This window comes from Rhinopithecus roxellana, chromosome 10 (genome assembly GCF_007565055.1).
Source record: "Rhinopithecus roxellana isolate Shanxi Qingling chromosome 10, ASM756505v1, whole genome shotgun sequence".
Lineage (NCBI taxonomy): Eukaryota > Metazoa > Chordata > Mammalia > Primates > Cercopithecidae > Rhinopithecus > Rhinopithecus roxellana.
The window spans coordinates 79,198,182-79,215,590 of NC_044558.1; the positions used below are offsets into that span (position 1 = coordinate 79,198,182).

Here is a 17,409-nt window from a genome sequence, read left to right on the forward strand (position 1 = left end):
ACCTTGTGGTCTGCCCACCTTGGCCTTCCAAAGTGCTGAGATTACAGGCATGAGCCACTGCACCTGGCCTAACAAGTAATTCTTAATAAAAGATTAGACACATGTTCATTTGGATTGAATGTTTCTGAATATATAATATGGTCCTAATACTTTGCTATAGAAGGTAGAATAGTGTTGGGTGCTCTCTGATCATAGGATGATGATGGAAAATTGTAATGGTCTCTCTTTGCAATTATATAATAGCATATATTTATACAATGTGAGAGGAATCCTCCTTGAAGTACCTAGGGGACATGAGAATTTATTTGTGTGAGTTACTTGAACCAGAAGAGTAAACTGAAGCCAGAGATGGTAAGTGGTTCAATAACATCAAGCATCAAAGTGGCAAACCATCATCTCCTGACACCATAATCTATGGTTTTATTTTTTTCCTGCCAATTCTTTACAAATAAAATACATCAAAACAAAAACAATGTGTAATCATAATAACTACTGACATGTATCCATGGCTCACCTTATGTCAAACCTTGTAACAATGTTTTGAATTTGCTGCCTTGCTTCCGCTATCTTGTTTACACAGTCAATGCTCTCTGCTACAAACTCAGTATAGGAGAGAACAGTTGTTTCAGCCCCAGTATTAGCTACGGCAAAATAACTGGGGAACCATGACCAGCAAATCTGCAGATTTTCTTAGCATTCGTATTACAACCTCACCAGGCTTTCAATAATGAGTATGAAAAATGTACAGGCCAAGCAAGTTGGTTTTCAGATAAAGGGAAAGCTCGGAAAATGGATAACTATCATGTTTTTGCACAATTATACTCAAAAGAAAATAAATCAGGACTGCGACTCCCATATTAATTCAATGATACACTTGAAATACAATGGACAATATTTGATTCGTCATTCAGTGCTTGGTAACGTATTTATTGGGAAATTATAAGGTTGAAAGCCTTGGTTAATAAGAATGGCTGTTGGCAGGCCAGAGCATCACAAGTTGACTTTATTGGACAGTACTTTGGGTCCAATGCTTTAATTTAAAAAATGTGATACAAATCATGTGAGATTTGGATAACTTGGCCTGAGAAGTGATCAAAAACATAAAGACGCTTTGTTTTGTTTTAGTTTTTTTTGTTTTCAACTTTCATTTTGGATTTAGGGGGTATATGTGAAGGTTTGTTACATGTGTAAATTGCCTGTTGCTGAGGTTTCATATATGGATAATCCCATCACCCAGGTAGTGAGCAGAGTACCCCACAGGTAGTTTTTCAGCCCACATGTCCCTCCTTCCCTCTCCCCTCTAATAGTCCCCAGTGTCTATTGTTTCCATCTTTATGTCCATGTATACTCAATGTTTAGCTCCCACTTATAAGTGAGACCATGTGGTATGTGGTTGTCTGTTCCTGCATTAATTCACTTAGGATAATGGCCTTCAGGCAGCTTCCATGTTGCTGCAAAGGACATGATTTTATTCTTTTTAATGGCTGCCTAGAGTTCCATTGTGCAAACGAACCACATTTTCTTTATCAGATCCACTGTTGATGGGCATGTAAGTTGACTCCAGGTCTTTGCTACTGTAAATAGTACAGAAGTAAACATCCAAGTGCATATGTCTTTTTGGTATACACCCAGCAATGGGACTGCTGGGTTAAATGGTAGTTCTGTTTTAGGTTATTTGAGAAATCCTGACACTGCTTTCTACAGTGGCTGAAGTAATTTGCATTCCTACCAACAGTGTGTAAGCATTCCCTTTTCTCTGTAGCCTGGCAAACATATGTTATTTGTTTAACTTTTTAAAAATCACCATTCTGAGATGTTCTTTCATTGTGGATTTGATTTGCCTTTCTCTGATGATTAGCGATGATGAGCATTTTTTAATATATATTTTTTTAGTGATGATGAGCATTTTTTCATATATTTTTGACCACTTCTATGCCTTCTTTTAAGAAGTGTTTATTCATGTCTATTGCCCATTTAAAAAATTTGATTATTTGTTTTTTGCTTATTAATTTGTTTAAGTTCCTTATAGATTCTGGATATCAGACCTTTGTCAAGTGCACAGTTTTCAAATATTTTCTCCCATTCTGTAGGTTGTCTGTTTACTCTGTTGATAATTTCTTTTGCTGTGCAGAAGCTCTTTAGTTTAGTTAGGTCTCACTTGTTAATTTTTGGTATTGTTGCAATTTTTGTTTTTGTTGCAATAGCTTTCTTCAATTTACTTAGCTATAAGTTCTTAAACTATTCCAAAAAATCAAGAAGGGGCTCCTCCTTAACTTATTCTGGCAGAGACACAACCACAAAAAGAAGAAAAATTCAAGCCAATATCCCTGATGGACATAGATGCAAAAATCTTCAACAAAATGTCAGCAAACCAAATCCAGGAACACATCAAAAAGTTAACTCACTACAATAAAGTAGGCTTTACCCCAGGATGTAAGGTTTGTTCAACATACACAAATCAATAAATGTGAATCATGACATAAACAGAATAAAAAACAAAAATCAAATTATCATGTTAATACATGCAGAAAAAGGCTTTAATAAAATCCAACATCTCATCATGATAAAAACCCTTAACAGAGTAGGCATCAAAGGAACAGACATCAAAATAGTAAGAACCATCTATGACAAACCTACAGCCAATAACATACAGAACAGACAAAAACTATAACCATCCACTTGGGAACTGAAATTAGACAAGGATACCCACTCTCATCACTCCTATTCAACACAGTACTGGAAGTCCTAGCCAGAGCAGCTGGGCAAGAGAAATATATAAAATTCATCCAAATAGAAAAAGAAGAAGTAAAACTATCTCTCTTCATTGATGATATGATTCTATACCCAGAAAACCCTAAAGTCTCTCCCAAAGGCTCATACAACTGATAAGGAAATTCAACAACGTTTCAAGATACAAAATCAACATACAAAAACCTGTGGCATTTCCATACACCAATAATGTTCCAGATGACAGCCAAATCAAGAACACAATCACATTTAAAATAGCCACAAAAAATGAAGTACCTAGGTATTTATTTAACCAAGGAGGTGAAAGATCTCTACAAGAAGAACTACAAAATACTCTTGAAAGAAAGCAGAGATGACACAAATAAATGGAAAAATATCTTATACTCATGGATTGGAAAAATCAACATTATTTGAATAGACATATTTCCCAAAGTAATTCACAGATTCAATGCTATTTCTATCAAAATACCAATGCCATTTTTTCATAGAATTAGAAAAAAACTATTTTAAAATTCACATGGAACCGAAAAAGCCAGAATAGCAAAAGCATCCTAAACAAAAATAACAAAGCTGTAAGCATCACATCACCCAACTTCAGACTATACTATAAGGCTAAAATAACCAAAACGGCATGGTACGGGTAAAAAATAGACACACAGGCCTATGGAACAGCATAAAGAACCCAGAAATAAAGCTGAATGCCTACAGCCATCTGACCTTCAACCAAGTCAACAAAAATATGCAATGGGGAAAGGACTCCTTATTCAATAAATAGTGCTAGAATAATTGGCTTGGCTAGGCACATGCAAGAAAATAAAACTGGACCCCTACCTTTCACCATATACAAAAATTAACTCAATATATACTAAAGATTTAAATGTAAGACCTCAGACTAAAAGAATCCTAGAAGAAAACCTAGGAAATACCCTTCTCCACATTGGCTTTGATAAAGACACTTTGTTACTTAACATATTTATTTGGGATAGGCGGTCTTCGAGAAAGTTAAGACAATCCTTCAGGGAGTTAAAGAAATGAAAATTAAGAGGGCTGTTGGAATCTGTGTTATTTTCTTATCACTGTAGCTTTGTCCATAAGTGGCAGTGCTATTTCAATTGCAAATTAAATCCAAACAGCAGTTGACAAGATGTAATTAGGAAAGAATGAATAAAGGACATGAATAGAAATGATCATTTTCTGCTAGCTGTCTGTTCACTTGACAATAGAAGTAGAAGAGAGACTTGCTTTTGTTTAATGAGTGTGCTGTGTAATCTGAACGTTTCCTTTGCTTTATAATCCTGTGGTATTCTTAGCTTACTATGATTTATATTTCCTCCAGTTCTTACAGCCAGGAATATCTTCTGAGCATTCATATTCTCTGAGTGATATACATCAGTGAAAAGCCATTAAATTATCAAATCCCCTGCATATTTAGGGAACAACATGACTTAATCAGAGGTGTTATCTCTCCTCTTGCCTCTATTGGTACATTTTTTTTTTTTTTGGCAGGTTTTTATTTATTTATTTATTTTTGAATCGTAGGTTTTTATTTGTGATATTCCTTTGTATGTCCCTTAATTCCTAATATAAGTAGATTTATATTCAATTATTTTCCAAGTTTTAGAAAATATTTAGAAAAAAAACAGAGGACACATTTTTATCTTTGACAATATCTTTAAACTCAGATCTTACTTAAAACACATCATTTTGTGGACAATTCAAGAGCAGAAAAGTTAAACAAATAAAAAGTCCCTGAAATAAACAACCTCACCATTCACCAGGAGCTGTGTTCAGTGGAAAATTGTACTGTTCTATTTATGTGGTAGGTAAAAGAATGTGTACCAGAGTTCAAACCATGATTCTGTTCCTTACCATTTGTGTTAATCACAGGATAAATGACTTAACTTTGCTGTGCATCCCTACTATATCCCGTATAGAGTTTTCCGTCTATAAAATGGGATTCATAATAGTAGTTAACTCAAGGTGGTGCTGTGAGGATTAAACACGTTAAAACACATGAATCACTGACAACAGTGCCTGGCACATTAGCACATAATAAGTGCCCAATCAGTATAAAGCATCATTGATATTATGTGCAAAGGTGATGCTAGTGGTTTGGATGTTTGTCTACCCAAACCTCACGTTGAAATTTGATCCCAATGTTGGAGGTATGGTCTAATGGGATGTGTTTGGGTCATAGGGGTAGATCTTCGTGAACAGATTAATGCCACGTCTGTGGGAATTCGGGAGTGAGTGACTTCTCACTCTATTAGTTCCCTTAAGAGCTGGTTGTTAAAAAGGAGCCTGGAACCTCCCTCACTTTCCTCCCTCTCTCGCCATGTGATCGCTGCACAAACTGGCAGCCCCTCACTCTCTGATATAAGTGGAAGCTCATGGTTCTGCAGGTTGACGTCTTCTTGCAAAACCTGAAGTTGTACTGAAGAACTGAAGCCAACCTAACTCTAAAACCTTTTCATTTATCCATATCTAGGGATATCAGTTTCTAGGGTAAATATGCTTTCCTAATGGAAAACATGGACCTCTTTAGAATCAGAAATCTCATCTGTACCTGAATTCAACCCCCAAATCCTGAATTTGAATTGATGATCTAAAAGAACAAGATTTTCAGGAGATCTTGGGAGGAAGTGAGTCTATTTTGCACCAGGGAGGAGCATAAATAATCTTTGGTCCAAGGTGCTCATTGAGTGTGCGCTGCATTTAGTGACCAGCTTGTCACAAATAAAATGTGTCAAAAGTTATAGTGTCATTGGGATTCAGAGATAAACATCCCTGTGACATCTTCCTCTCTCTTTCAAATCATTCACGTTGCAGGCAGTCAGCTGCCACGTCATGAAAACTTTTAAGTGATCCTATGAAGAGGCCCAAGGGGTGAGGAACTGAGACCTCATGATAACATTCAGCATGAATTTAGCTGTGGGAGCCAATCACACTGGAAGCGGATTTTGTAGCCCCAGGCAAGACTGGAGATGACTGAAGCTTTTGTGAACATCTTCACTGCAATATCATTACATACCCTGAGCCTGAGTCAGACAGTTGAACCTTTCCCAGATTCCTGACCCTCAGAAACTCTATTTTAATAAATTCTTATTTTTCTACATTGCTAAGTTGTAGAGTGATTTGTATATAGCAACGGGTCATTGGCACAATGAGACACTCAGTAGGCATTTGGTCACATAAAGTATGCCTCAAATAGTTTGCAAATGCCTCCGGAGGTTTGCCGTGGTTCCCCCAACATGGTAGGTTTTCTATCAGGATTTGATGACTGACTGTGTTCGGCCTAAAAAAAAAAATCTAGGGAATTTTCATGGGAAACTGAATGGATAGCTGTGATTCTTTGCCTATCCATTTTCTCAGTTTTTCCCGAGGATGGACTCTCAAGTGAGTTGAACTCTCAGTTCCACATATGGATATGCAGCACAGGTCTAGCCAGTGGACATATTTCATGTTATGTCCACAGTGTTACTGATTCAGAAATAGGCACTACACCCCAGTCTGTTTAATCAGGTAATTCTTGGTGCATTGACAGAGAACAAACACTGGCTTCTCACTGGACTAGAAGCTAGAAAAATATGAACCCTGAACCTGTGGGAACTCTCCACACAGAAGGAGCCTGACTGGGGATAAAGACTACACAGAGGGCATCAGTATTGAGAAACAGAGAAAACAGGTCCTAGAGAAGGCTGCAGTCCAACTTTGCAATAAACTTTAAAAGCTCTCTTCAGGTACATGATCCAGTTAATTTCATTTTTGGCTTAAAATTTGATTTGTGCTTTCATTATTTGTAATCAAAAATGTTTAACTAATACAGGTTGTGTTCTAGGCCTGCCAGGCCATTGTTCCCTACCCAACTGTCTACATCTTCTCTACTTAAATCTTCACTGATGTCTTTAACTCATTTAAGGTGCTCAAAATATCCTCTTTAGAGCACCCCATTCAGAAAACACCACCTGCCATCTTACCCTTTCTGTAAATCCAACCCTTTGGGAAATCTTGGGCAGTGAGCTTTTTTCTAGTTGCTGTGTTCTAACCCAGGCTATGCAGATGTTATTTCAATGCCAATGATTTTTGCCCTATTTAGGAGCAGTTTGCTACACATTTCTAAGCAAGCAGCAGGACAACTTTAAATTTCCATATGACAGCTCATCCATCACATGTTGCCTTAAGCACTCATAAGCCAGGTCCACAAAGTGCTTTCCCCGGGCCAGGAAGACTTAAGCATATTAATGTTTTTATTAAGTCTTTAGCATTTCATTGTTGCCTAGTCCAGCTGAAGTCAGAGGCCTGGGCATTTCATTATCACATACATAAGTTGGTGGGCACTCTCTCTGTGCCATTATAGATCCATTTATGTTTCTTTTTCAAGAATGAAAGGAATTCAGTACTTGCTAATGATGCATGACAGTCTTCTGCAGTCCTGAAAGCCACAATTTATTGACAAATGATATAATTAGTGACCCATAAATGCATAAGACCATCATTTTTAGAAAAAGAGACATGAAAAGATGACCACTCTTGAAATCCATGCTTTTATCCTTCCTGTGATGACCTTCAAAGAAACTTGACAATGAGAAGACAACATGCCTTTCAGGTGATGTGGTTGAAAACAATAGCATGTATAAATATTAGAAAAGCTCATTATCAACCAACTGACCCCACCCGTGGGGAAGCAATAGGAATGGCATTTTGTTACTGTTTATGAGATGTTCCTCCCACCATGTTGGACACAAACTCAAAGGAAGATGAAGCCATCATGCACAGGGGTATGAATGGAGGCTCAGAGCCAGCAGGCTGAGTGGAAACCCGAGCTCCACCACCCACCAGCTGTGTAACCTTTAGGAAGTTACTTACCCTCTAATACCTCTGATTTTTCATGTATAAAATTCAGGTAAAAGCCTTACCTACCTTAAAGTCTTACATGAGGCAGACATATGTCAATGCTACTAATGTGCTTGGCCAATAATAAAAGTTAGCTCCCTTAGCTACAACAGCTAAGTAAATGACTAGGGCAGAAGCCATATGCATTCCATTTTTGTAACATCCTAAGCCCCATAAGCACTACACTGAACACAATATGTGGTCAGTGAATGTTTTTGGGAAAAAATGCTTCCCATGAGGACAAAAACAAAACAAAACAAAACAAAAACAAAAACAAAACCCCTAGATCTAAGTATGCAATTCCAAGTCTCCACCCAATAAAAACCCATTTGACTGTAGAGAGCTCCTTCTTTCTTTGATTTCCTCCATCGAAAAGGAATTCACAGGAGATGCTCCAGAAAGTTATGGAACAATTTAGGCAACCACATATTCCATTATTGGACCAACTTCTTTCCTTCCTCCCCTCCCTCCTTCCCCCTTCCCTCTTTCCCTCCTTTCCTCTTTCCCTCCTTCCTTCCTTCTTTCCCTCCTTCCTTTTCTCTTCCTTATTTCTTCCAACTATGTCCACTGTGTACTTACAGCATCCCAGGCACTCTACTAAGCAATGGGAAATCCACTGTTTCATAAAAACACAGTCCTAGAACCCATGAAGCTTCCAATCAATTAGCAACTAAAACTTATAGATATACATATGAATACCTACATAGACATATGACAGATTAAACATTGTGCTGTCTTTTTACAAATACTGTATGACTTGATTCTTGCCTCTTGAGAATGAATTACACACATATTTAACACATAAACATTCAATTATATGTGCTGAGAATAAAAGATCATAAGAAAAAATTAAAACCTATCTATGATGCCTTTGATACCCCTTTTAAACTAGACTTTGAGTTTAGGACCCAGAGAGTTTAGCAACAGCCAAATGCAAGAGAAAAAAGAAAATTAATTCTTGAATGTTGAGTTTCGAAGAGCCCGAGTCCTTGTGATTTAAGTTTAATTTACGGAATTTCAAAGGGTCATTTTCATTAGTGAAAAAGTCTGCCTCACGAACGCTGATTTAGAACTAATCTCTGCATACAGTACAATTCCATTAGACCATTACCATCTCCATATTACACACAAGGAAATTAAGGCACCAAGAGCTAACAACTTGCCAAAGATCAAACAGCTACAAAGTAGTGATGCCACATTTTAACCAAAGACTGAAAAAGTTGGCCATTGTAAGATACTGATTCGGAAATACTTATTTCTTTATAATGAGCAAGAATTGGTTTCCTTACACTTTCCACTTTAGAGATCCAGAGAAAAGAACAAATTTCTGTAGTCCATGCAGCAGCCCTTTCAATACTTAAGAAAAGGCCATCATGCCTCCTACTTTGTGTTAGCCCTGGGACGTTTCTCTTTCTCTTCATGAGGTTAAGCACTTGCACTTCCTTCAATTTTTCATACTGTAATGTAATTTCTAGGTCCTTCAGCACCCTGAAATCTTACCCTCTGGCAGAACATGTGTCAATTTCCCAGTGTTACTCTTAGGACCCAGAGTGCCACGGAATTCTAGGACAGAGTGACAAAGTGAGGTCTGTCATTTGTTGCCCACTTTGTGTACAGACCAGTATACATTCATTTTTCACTTTATTTTGTGAACTCTAATATTAAAAATCAAGAGGCTATGTGTGATGGGAAGTGGCTTGTGCCCTTCAACCTTAATACCAGAGACACAGGAGAGAGTCGTGGGGACTGAGGTCAGTTGGAGACCACAAGCACCATATAACAGTTAGTTGCCACTCAGTCCCAGCTGATGTTAACCAGGCAGGAATGTGAGCCTAGCTTTAAGCTTTTCAAGAACAACAGAAATCCAGTTTCCTACTCAATATTGCCTATTTTTTATATCTTATATGCAGCAGGTAATTTAAGTTTTAAATTCTATGTCCAATATCAAATATAATCAAACAATTATATGCTAACATGGCTTTCAGTTGAGTTGCTAGTTGTATTTTGACCTCTTTTCTAGAAAACAGGCACCATTTGTTGCTGTTAAATACCACATTAGTACTTTGGGAAGCCTCATTTAGCAACTGACATATATGGAGTCTATTATTGATAAAATTATCCAAGGCTTTTCTTCATAGACCTTGCTTTTAGGCTACATTTCCCGAATCATACACTTGTAAAGGGGGTTTTGTTTGTTTGTTTATTTATTTATTTATATGGATGTACGTTATTTTTGAAAATGCATTTAGATATAAATATAGAACTTTACATTTATTTCTTCTAATCTTGTTACATCAGGTCCAAAGTTCCAGCCTATCAAAATCTTTTTTCCTCCTTTCAGATTCTGTGTCCTAACAACTTCCCCATTTCAGTGTAGGTAACTTGGGGACATAAAGAAGCTAGCAAATTCTGTGTTTGGAATGCCATAATTTAAATTTTCCTCTAGGTTACACTTTCTCTTTTGGGTAAGTCAGGGTCTCAACACAGAGTTTCTCCAATGTGTAAATATTATGCAGATATTCCGTAAGAGTCTTGACTGTTCCTTGAAAATACGTCTCTGTGGATCACATAGTTTTCGGGACCTTGGTGGAAATCAAGAGTTCGTAGGCTGGCGTCTGTCTGCAGGGTGCTCATGAGTCCTGTGCACCTTTGGAGGTGTCTTTGGGATGAATGCAGAGGTTGCTATGAAGATGAGAACAACTGTGCAGAGGACTGTTCATCTCAGAGTCGTACAGTTTATCATTAATGTGGATAGTGTATTTCAGCTAATTAACTATATCCCTGCATTTTACACAAGCCCCCTACAGAACTTGGCTTTTCCCAGAAAAGTATTAGAGCAGCTGTGAGCATGGTCACCTGAGATTCCACATGTAATCACTGATCATGTCTGATTAAGAGGAGGGTTCCATCTTCATTCAGTTACAAGAGTAACTGTGACGCATGTAACTACCATCTTCCTAAGATTTATCTATGGAGCTGGGCACAGGATGGCTTCAGTACGTTTCTGTGGAGAGACAAGGTGGTATAATGCAATAATGGAATGCAATCTGATATGGTTTGGTCCCACCCAAATTTCATCTTGAACTGTAGCTCCCATAATTCCTACGTGTTATGGGAGAGACCTGGTGGGAGATAAATGAATCAGGGGGTTGGTTTCCCCCATATTGTTCTCGTGGTAGTGAATAAGTCTCACGCAATCTGATGATTTTACAAGGGGTTTCTCCTTTCACTTGCCTCTCATTCTCTCTTGTCTGCAGCCATGTAAGATATGCCTTTCACCTTCCACCATGATTGTGGGGGAGACCTCTCCAGCCATGTGAAATTGTTAGTCCATTAAAATTATTTTTCTTTACAAATTATCAAGTCTCAGCTATGTCTTTATTGGCAGCATGAAAATTGACTAACACAGTAAATTGGTAGCAATAGAGTGGGACACTGCTGTAAAGATATCCAAAAATGTGGAAGCGACTTTGGAACTGGGTAACAGGCAGAGGTTGGAACAGTTTGGGGGGCTCAGAAGAAGACAGGAAAATGTGGGAAAGTTTGGAACTTTCGAGGGACTCGTTGAATGGCTTTGACAAAAACCATGATGATAATATAGACAATGAAATCCAGGCTGAGGTGGTCTCAGATGGAGATGAGAAACTTGTTGGGAACTGGAGGAAAGGTGACTCTTGCTATGGTTTAGCAAAGACACTAGTGACATTTTGCCCCCACCCTAGATATATGTGGAACCTTGAACTTGAGAGAGATGATGTAGGGCATCTGGTGGAAGAAATTTCTAGGCAACAAAATATTCAAGAGGTGAGTTGAATGTTGTTAAAAGCATTCAGTTTTAAAAGGGAAACATAAAAGTTTGGAAAATGTGCAGCCTTATGATGTGATAGAAAAGAAATATCCATTTTCTGAGGAGAAATTCAAGTTGACTGCAGAAATTTGCATGAGTAACGAGAAGACAAATGTTCATCACAAAGCAATGGGGAAAATGTCTCCAAGGCATGTCAGAGACCTTTGCAGCAGCACCTCCCATCACAGGCCTGGAGGCCTAGGAGGAAAACAATGGCTTTGTGGGCCAGGACCAGTGCCCCCCCTGCTGTGTGCAGCCTAGCAACTCAGCACCCTGAGTCCCAGCCACTCTAGCCATGGCTAAAAGGGGTGAAGGTACAGCTCAGGCCATGGCTTCAGAGGGCACAAGCCCCAAGCCTTAATACTCCACATGGTATTAAGCCTGCAAGTGCACAGAAGTCAAGAATTGATGTTTGGGAACTTCCACCTATATTTCACAGGCTGTATGGAAATGCCTGGATGTCAAGCCAGAAGTTTGCTGCACAAGCAGGGCTCTCATGGAGAGAACCTCTGCTAGGGCATTGAGGAAGGGAAATATGGGGTTGAAGCCCCCACACAGAGTCCCCACTGGAGCACTGCCAAGTGGAGCTGTGAGAAAAGCACCACTGCCCTCCAGATTCCAGAATGGTAGCTCCATTGACAGCTTGTAGCATGAGCCTGGAAAAGCTGCAGACACTCAGTGCCAGCCTGTAAAAGCTGCCAGAAGGGGGGCTGTACCCTGCAAAGTCATGGGGGCAGAGCTGCCCAAGACCATGGGAACCCACCTCTTGCATCAGCATGACCTCAATGTGAGACATAGAGTCAAAGGAGATCATTTGGAAACTTTAAGATTTGACTGCTCCACTGGATTTTGGACTTGAATGGGGGCCTTTAGCCCCTTTGTTTTGGCCGATTTCTCCCATATAGAACAGATGTATTTACTTAATGCCTGTACCCCCATTGTATCTAGGTATCTAGGAAATAACTAACTTGCTTTTGATTTTACAGGTTCATAGGCAGTAGGAACTTGCCTCATCTCAGTTGAGACTTTGGACTGTGGACATTTGAGTTAATGCTGAAATGCGTTAAGACTTTGGGGGACTGTTAGAAAGGCATGATTGGTTTTGAAATGTGAAAACATGCCATTTGGGAGGGGCCAGTGGTGGAATGATATGGTTTGGCTGTGTCCCCACCCAAATCTCATCTCAAATTGTAGCTTTCATAATTCCCATTGTTGTGGGAAGGACCCTGTAGGAGATACTTGAATCATGGAGGTGGTTCCCCCATACTGTTCTCATGGTAATGAGTAAGTCTCACAAGATCTGATGATTTTATAAGGGGTTTCCCATGTCTTTTGGCTCTCATTCTTTCTTGCCTGCTGCCATGTAAGATGTGCCTTTCACCTTCCACCATGATTATGAGGCCTCCCTAGCCAGGTGGAACTGTGAGTCCATTAAACCTCTTTCTTTTATAAATTACCCAGTCTCAGGTATGACGTTATCAGGAGTGTGAAAACAGACTAATACACAGCCCTCCACGGACTTGGATTTGCTTCCCTAAGGTGGCCTTCCTCAAGGGAAGAGGTGGGGGACTCCACACCAGGCTCTTAGGTGGGGAACAGAAGGCTTAGGGAATTTCAGAGTGAGTGATTTGTTTAGGCCCATCATAGTGTAAGCAGGCAGATACTATCTCCCTGGAATGCTGTCTCCCCACTGTAATAATGATGTGAGAATGATAAATTATGTCCATCATAAAGGTCAGCCAGGAAAAAATGCATCATCACCATTTTTAGTTCATTTGCAGATGAGCTTCTGAAATTTGGTTCAGATATTTCAAAACACTTAATATTTAAGGAATTTCAATTTATTCAACTAAAACCTGCCCATGGAATACATAGATAACAAATAGGTAAGCCACATTTAGAAAATAAATTTTTTATTTATAATAATAAAAAAGGATTTCCAGCTATATTTGAATTTCAGACAAGCAACAAATGATTTTTATTGTAAGTATGTCTCATAAAATATTTATGACTGAAAAAAAACCATTGCTGTTTGTCTGAAATTCAAATTTAACTGGGCATTGGAAGTCCTGTATTTTATTTGGTAATTCCAAATGCAGGGAGTCTTCACACATTGATATTTATGAAGATTATATGCCAGTTTATCTTTTGTTTTTAGTAAAATTGTATTTTCCAAGCCCAGGAAATACATCATAAGAAATTTGAGTTTTGCTAAGGATGACCTTTTTCAAAGTTAGGCCTCTCAGAAACATCACTTTTTAAAAATCAAAGCTGACATAGTTTAAGGTGCAGCCACCTTCAAAAATGTTCACCCTGAACAGTAGGCTTCAAGAAGAAGAAAATAATTCTTTCAAGGTCTTTTCTACCATTAGAAAATACTTACAGACTTCTATATCCATCTTAAAGACTTTATGATTGTGACAAATCTATGCTCATTCTCTGTATAGGGGCAGGTGGAACAGGTGCAGTAGCAGAATTCAGCATTATTATTATCCTTTTCCTAACACAAACAATAAACTGGACTCTAGTGGGTCTCAGAAACTTAGAAAAGGACAGGTGGAACTGAAGAGCCAGTGTTCTCTTCCAGATGTGTTAAGGGCTCTATTACAAAAACGCAGTTGTACTGTATTTTTTAAAAAAAGAATAAACAGTAGGTCTGTATTTCAGTCTTCTGCAAAGAGAACAACACGGCCAGGCACTGGATCCTGGTGGATTTGTAGACCCAGTCGAATAGAATTAGAGGAAAAACAGAAGTCAAAACAAACCAAAAACAGGAATAATGTTCCACAGAAAGTTTCTAACTGCGGAATTTATACTACAGGCAATATTTAAGATTATTTTAGCTGGTACCTAGATAAATTTGTAAGATCTTTGAAAAACTTTAACATCTTAATGTGTATTAAGAAAGGTAACACACAAAACTCATGGTTTCATGAATTGTTTACTTGATGTGTGGCTGAATTTAGTTTTTCAAGTCTAAAATGTGAATTAATTTAAAGAAAAATGTTAAGGTACTTGCAACTGCGGCTTTCTTTCTCCCACAATACCTCGCGCTCTTCCTTTCTAACTTGGACCCGGCAGAATGGCTCCCACAAAGAAGGGTGGCGAGAATAAAAAGGGCCGTTCTGCCATCAACGAGGTGGTGACCCGAGAATACACCATCAACATTCACAAGCGCATCCATGGAGTGGGCTTCAAGAAGCGTGCCCCTCGGGCACTCAAAGAGATTCGGAAATTTGCCATGAAGGAGATGGGAACTCCAGATGTGCGCATTGATACCAGGCTCAACAAAGCTGTCTGGGCCAAAGGAATAAGGAATGTCCCATACCGAATCCGTGTGCGGCTGTCCAGAAAACGTGATGAGGATGAAGATTCACCAAATAAGCTCTATACTTTGGTTACCTATGTACCTGTTACCACTTTCAAAAATCTACAGACAGTCAATGTGGATGAGAACTAATTGCTGATCATCAAATACATCAAATAAAGTTATAAAATTGAAAAAAAAAAAAAAAGAAAAATGTTAAATATATAAAGCCACAAATGTTAAGTTCATTTGCCAAAAACTGTGAAGGTGACGTGTAAATGCACTTTACGAAATATTGCCCCATGAGAGGGTTATTTCTGCTAAGATTGTGAACAGGATATCCATTCCAGAAAGAGGGAAGCAACATGACCTGCTGCTGCATCCTACTGATCCCAGAGTCTCTATCAGTCATTCACTCCTTAGTGAGGCCATTTTGGCCTCCAGCCTTTCAGAGCATGAGAAGCTCAGTCAGAATAAGACCCTGGGAAATACAGAAGAAATAAGAAAGACTGAACACTTAAGAGATCTGAAGATAAAACCCCCTCATATTTTAATGACATCTTCATCTGAACACTTGCATTCCACAAATTTCCACACGTCAACCATAGAGCGAGCCTCCCTCTAGAACTGCCACAGTGAAGACACCGCATTGATTTTCTTTTTTTTTTTTTTTTGAGACGGAGTCTCGCTCTGCCACCCAGGCTGGAGTGCAGTGGCCGGATCTCAGCTCACTGCAAGCTCCGCCTCCTGGGTTTACGCCATTCTCCTGCCTCAGCTTCCCGAGTAGCTGGGACTACAGGCGCCCGCCACCTCGCCCGGCTAGTTTTTTGTACTTTTTTTTAGTAGAGACGGGGTTTCACCATGTTAGCCAGGATGGTCTCGATCTCCTGACCTCGTGATCCGCCCGTCTCGGCCTCCCAAAGTGCTGGGATTACAGGCTTAAGCCACCCGCGCCCGGCCTATTTTGCAAAATAATAAATCAAATCTGGCCAAAACGTGTGCTTTCTTCATACATGTATTTACATTTTCATCCAAGACTATTCTATAAGCTTTTCCATAGTATTTGCAGCTGCCTATTGTAGCTTCCAGTAATAACCTTTCCAAACCCCTAGGGCAGCTCCTATACATCTTTGGCACACGGAAAGACGTATTTCTCTAAGGTAAATGTACATTTAAATAATTCACTTGTAGCAGTCTGCCAAACACTTCATACATCAGTGGATGAGCCTTTCATTCAGTTCTCTATTGTGAACCACCTTTGAGTTTTATGCTTTAAAAGAATGTTTATGTTTACTTACAGAGGCCAATTGCCATCTATTTTTTATGTTGGTCAAACAGTGGGAAATTGTGTGTCTTTGATCCTCCAAAGCACATTGAGCACGCATGCAAGTGGTAGCAGTGAAGCTCACTTCTCAATATTAGTGGGAAGTTCTGTTACGCAAGAGGTAGATAGTGAGCAGCACAAAAAATGAACTAAAAAAAAGGATATATTTTTTTCAGAATCAGAATCCTTGTGTAGCTATCTAGTATTATAACTTCAGTAACATTATGAGCAGCTAAAGCTAAAATTTTACCATTGAAGATGTTAAACTCATCCTCCATGAACAGAGATTTAATCTCTAGCAACTCTAAGAGTAAATGACAGTATAGTGAAGTTTTGGCCAAAGAGAGATCTCCTCTGTTTTGGCTCCTGGGAGGTAACCTCCAAGCCCTTGAAGTTTCTTGCCTGATAGAAGTATCTTTGTTTATCTGGGATTCTGGGGCCACACAAAATTCAAAACAAGTCATTTAGGGTAGGGGCTTTGGGTAACACAATATCAGCTTGACCTCTGAAGGGCCTGAAGACAAAGACCAACCATGTGAATGGTCTAGCAAGATTATGTGTTTGAGCCCCAGCAAAACCTCTGGACACCATGGCTCAAATGAGCTTCCCTGATTGGCTGACTTCAGTGTGTATTGCCATGCATCATCGCCAAAAAATAACATGGGCTATGACTTAATGAGGAGAGGACCACTGGAAGCTCCATGTTTGCAACTTTCCTGAATTTGTTTTTATTTCCTGTCTCACTTGCTGATTTTAGTATATTTTTGTTGTTGGTATATACTGTAATTATGAGTATAACAGCTTCATTTCAACATTGTGAGTCCCTCCAGCAAATTATCAAAACAAAGGTTTTGAGGATCTGTGAATCTGCAATTGGTGTCAGAAGTGACAGTCATCTTGTGACATTGTTTTCTGACTTCACAATGGCACTCCCTCTTTTCATTTTGTTCAAATTAGTTTCAATTTTTAAATAATAACCTATCTATCGACTTCTCTGCATAATCTCAAAGCTGGAAAGAACTGTAAAAGAGTACTAGTTCCAAATACCATCTTTTGGGCATCTTTCGGGAAGGGAATGAAGCAGTAATTTCTGCCTGGATGTGGGGAAACTGAGGCCCCAATACACTAAATATATATGGGGATTGGCATTTGCTGAAAATTAAATAGCAAGTTAACATGTTAATTCAAAACAGTATGTAATTTCAAATTCCACAACCTATCAGTTTCTGGACATGAAAGGCATTTTAAATATGGTAGTACCTAGTGAGAATAAATTTTAAAAATAAGTTA

The 17,409-nt window shown here is 38.8% G+C and overlaps 1 pseudogene across 1 annotated transcript; it reads left to right on the top strand.

The window, feature by feature from the left end:
* Positions 1–14,518: 14,518 nt before the first annotated feature.
* Positions 14,519–15,003, top strand: LOC104666344 (annotated as a pseudogene). Its single transcript, XR_748538.2, has one exon. The product of XR_748538.2 is annotated as a 60S ribosomal protein L31 pseudogene (transcript).
* The last annotated feature ends 2,406 nt before the right edge of the window (positions 15,004–17,409 follow it).